At 42.8% G+C, this 4623-nt stretch overlaps 1 non-coding gene across 1 annotated transcript; it reads left to right on the top strand.

Moving 5' to 3' along the window:
• The first annotated feature begins 666 nt into the window (after nucleotides 1-666).
• Nucleotides 667-773, top strand: LOC120269600. Its single transcript, XR_005539247.1, has one exon. It is a non-coding gene; the product is annotated as a small nucleolar RNA R71 (small nucleolar RNA).
• Nucleotides 774-4623: the final 3850 nt, after the last annotated feature.

Here is a 4623-nt window from a genome sequence, read left to right as displayed (position 1 = left end):
TTTTCAAGATTATGAAAAGAGGCGGTGTGGTTATGAAGTGTAGCCTTAACTGATTGGAACCTTGTATCAGATGATTGTACAAACCTAGTTAAGGCCTTCTCCAAATCATTCATTCGGGTCTCCAAACCTGAAACTCTGTTTTCCATGTTTGGGGCTTGCTGTTGTTGTTGGAAACGCGGTGGCCCTATGGCCTTTTGTGGACCTAGGTTTCTCCATGAGAAATTGGGATAACACTTCCAACCCGGATTGAAGGTATTGCTGCGTAGGCTTCCTTGATTCCTCATGCCATTACCCACAAAATCGACGTTCTCAACTGAAGATGCATCATCAATAGATATTGGGCAATCAGAGGAAGCATATCCTCCACCACACCCGGTGCAAGTAATCATGGCCGTCACTCTATTTAAAGTTAGGAGATCTAACTTCTTACTCAATGATTCCACTTGAGCTGCCAATCAGGTTACTGCATCTATCTCATAGAGACCGCCCACCTTTTTTTTCTCCCTAGCATTCCATTGGTAGCTGTTTAACCCCATTTCTTCAATTAATTGACAAGATTCACCGGGGGTCTTGCTACCTAAGGTACGTCTTGCTGCCACATCCAAGAGTTTCCTTGTACTCAGATTCAAACTGTTGTAAAAGGTCTGAACAATCATCCACTTCGGTAATCCGTGTTGCGGGCACTTTCTCAGGAGCTCCTTGAACCTTTCCCACATTTCAAATAGAGACTCCAATTACAATTGTACAAAGGATGAGATCTCATTCCTAAGCTTTGAAGATTTTCTAGGAGGGAAATAACGGCCAAGAAAAGCTTCTACCATTGACAAGATCCCCTTGCGTATATCCCGCAAGTGCACGGGTTTGTCGATGTAATAATCCCGGATGAGCGGGTATCGAATCCACAGGGAACAGGGAATAAAAATACTTAATTCGCTTCTTAGCTATGTGAAAGATCAATGATGATAAGTGTTACAATGATTCAATTCTCAACAATAAAAACGACAAGTAAGAGAGCAAAAGTAAAGAAGGGGGTAAGGCAATCGATAAGGATGGGGTACCCGGATAATGGTCCGCCTAGGATAATTGTTTCAAGTTCAAAAACCCTCTATTATGCTTCCTAATCAATGCAATGGTGAGTCATGGAAATCCTTAATTACATAGTCCCAAATCTAAGGTCAACTATGCCTAACTCTATACATGTCCCGAAGGAGAAATTAGATAACCTCTTAACCTCGCAATCGCATAGAGTTGCAATGAGCTCTAGGATTCCAAGTGATAAATCTCTTCCTAATTATAGACCTAACCCTTTGGTGCAGGTGGAAGGTCCCTAACCATGATTAAGCCCTAGATTCTAAGATCATCTTAATGCTTCACTCCGTTGCACGTGTAACTAAGCCCCAGCGGAAGTTCATCCCTTAGACCATTCACTCTATTATGACCACAAAGAACTCGAGGAACGGAGGTAGAATCTATCACGTCGGAGGAAAAAGGGGATGCTCCGGTACCTCTCGACTCACCCTCTCAACCCTCTCCAACCTAGCTATGTCTAACGCTCGTGGTGTGTCACTCACTCACAAGGTTACTAACGAGAACTCTCAACCCTAGTGTCACTCTAGGGGAAATTTTCATACAATCAAGCATTCAAGGTTGGAACTCACAATAAACATCAATTAATTGAAAGCATAATAAAGAGATTCAATGAAACGAATATATCCTAGGGTTCACAAATACGCAAGTACCCACTAGGGGTTTAGCTCTCCATGGAGCTAAGTACAATCAAAGAAATAGAATGTAAAAGTAATGAATACATAAAGAAATCCCCTCAATAGTCGTGTCGATGGTCTTATGGAAAGTCCTCTACTCGTCGTCCAAGGATTCCTCGTCCGGTATAGGATATGCCTCAACGGAAGCTCCCCTATCAACCTTCTTCCTAAGGAATGACGATGTTGGAGCCGTAGAACCTCTCCAAAACCTTGGCAAATACACCTCAAAACCCTAGCCGAAGCCCTCTCTCAAGTTGGGGAAAAGATGGAGAAAAGAATACTAAAATCGGGGCTGATTCGGCTTTAAATAGGGCTAGAATCGGGCGACTACACGGGTGTGGATGCTTTACGCGCCCGTGCGGAATTTCCACACAGGCGTGGATAATTTCCACAGGCCCGTGTGGATTCTCTGAACTTCTGTTTTCTCGGCCGGCTATAAACAGTACTGCTACAGTGTTTACTACCATGTTGCTATAGTGCCCTGCTGAAGTATCCGGCCTGAATAGCTTCCCGAATCCATACTTTCATCGGAGCAACGCAAACAGGCACACGTTCACTTCGTGGATCACTTGCTTCTTTAATGATAGGCAAGTTGGTGGAGCTCTTGTTCTATGTGCATAAGTCAGAATGCTCGAGTGTGACTGCCTTTTTGCCCCTCCAAATGGATGTGGCAACTAGAATATGAGGAGGTTGGCACACACTCTAGCATCTCACACCCGACCTATGTCTTCGCGTTTGAACCTTAGCAAGATTTCCTCCAAAATCAGTGCATTGTGCTCCACATTGGCTTCTTTCCTTCATAGTCGGCCTCACAACCCTACCTGCACGAAAGTAACATAAAAACACACATATTAGTGTAAAAACCCCAGAAAAGTAATGCTCAACATAAGGAATGAACGCTTCGCATTCATATCGCACAAGCACTTATCAACCATCTCCTCTCATGTGGTAATCGATGCTCTAGGTAATGAGCATAGCCACTGCTTCACTCTCCCTTTCAAGGAAAATGGAAGGCTCCCAACTTGATGGCATCATCCGTCACCCCGTTTATATTCGACGATATCACACACCTCGAGAAAGTTCTCTATATGATCTGCTCGGATGCTCATCGCCAATTCATTAAACCGTGCGGATTATCAGAATCGGGGACTCACAATGCTTGATTGTGTCACCAATACTGAAGGTCTGGCATAATCGGACAATGTCTGCTGCTGCTTATTCTGTTCTGCCATGTTTTCAGATTCTTCTACATGCAAATCAGCTAGATTATATTGTTTTTGTACAGGTTCTTTCCCTTTACTTCTAAGTGTACATTTGAGATAAGGATCTCCTTCAATTAGTATGGAGGGGGTTCCCTTGGGTCATAACCTAGAGCCGCACCTAATAAGAAAGAAAAAGAAATGAGAACGATGATAGAATAAGAAAATATGAAATAGAATGAATAAATGAATAGCTAAGAAAACAAAGTGCATAGTATCTCTAAAGGCCTACTCCCCGGTAATGGCGCCAAAAACTTGGCACGCCCGTATATGCGTGTAAACTGCAAGTGCACGGGTGTCAATGTAATAATTCCAGATGAGTGAGTATCGTATCAAAAGAGAGTAGGGAATAAAGACACTTAAGTTGTTTCTTAACTAATGAGGAAGATGAATAGTGATAAGTGTGACAAAATATGAAATAACGAAAATAAAAACAACAAGATAGAGGGCACAAGTAAAGGAGAAGGTATGGCGATCAATAAAAATAGGGTACCCGGATATTGATCCGCCTAGGGCAATCATTTCAAGTGCAAGAACCCTCTATTATACTTCCTAATTGATGAAACAATGAATCATGGAAATCCTTAATTACATGATCCCAAATCTAAGGTCAACCATGCCTAACTCTATACATGTCCCGAAGGAGAGATTGAATAACCTCTCAACCTCGCACTTGCATAGAATTGCAATGAGCTCTAGGAATTCCAAGTGATAAACCCTATTCCTATGTATAGACCTAACCCTTTGGTCAAGGTGGAAGATCCCTAGCCACAATTAAGCCCTGGGTGCTAAAATCACTTCAACGCTTCACTCCGTTGCACTCGCAAGTAAGCCCCAGCGGAAGGTCATCCCTTAGCCCATTCACTCTACTATAGCCGCAAAGAACTCTTGGAACGTGTAGGTAGGATAGATGACACCGGAGGGGAAAGGGGACGCTCCGCTACCTCTTGATTCACCCTCTCAACCCTCTCTAATCTAGCTTTGTCAAACTCTCATGGTGTGTCACTCACTCACAAGATTTACCAAGAAGAACTCTTAACCCTAGTGTCACTCTAGGGGAGTATTCATACAATAAAGTCTCCAAGATTGGAACTCACAATAAACATAAATTAATTGAAAGTATAATAAAGAGGTTCAATGAAACGAATACATCCTAGGGTTCACAAATACCCAAGTACCCACTAGGGGTTTAGCTCTCCATAGAGCTAGATAAAATCAATGAAATCGAATGTAAAAACAAAGCATCCATAGAAAAACCCCTCGTTAGTCATGGCAATGATCTTGTGGAAAGTCCTCTACTCATCGCAATGGTCCCTTTATCCGGCCAAGGATACACCTCGTTGGATCGGTACCGACAAAAGCTCTCCCACTAACCATCTTCCAAACAGCGTACGAAGTCAGAGCCGTAGAATTTCTCCAAAGGCCTAGCCAATACCTCTTAAAACTCTAACCGCCACCCTCTCTCAAGTTGCGGAAAAGATGGAGAAAAAGAATCTGAAATCGACTTTTTAAAGGGCTAGAATCGAGAATCCACACGCCCATGTGGCGCTCTCGTTTTTCTTGCTATAATGTTTTCTAAAAATACCCCTGCTCATGATTCC

This window comes from Dioscorea cayenensis, chromosome 9 (assembly GCF_009730915.1).
Source record: "Dioscorea cayenensis subsp. rotundata cultivar TDr96_F1 chromosome 9, TDr96_F1_v2_PseudoChromosome.rev07_lg8_w22 25.fasta, whole genome shotgun sequence".
NCBI lineage: Eukaryota > Viridiplantae > Streptophyta > Magnoliopsida > Dioscoreales > Dioscoreaceae > Dioscorea > Dioscorea cayenensis.
This window is presented reverse-complemented; position numbering and strand designations above follow the sequence as displayed.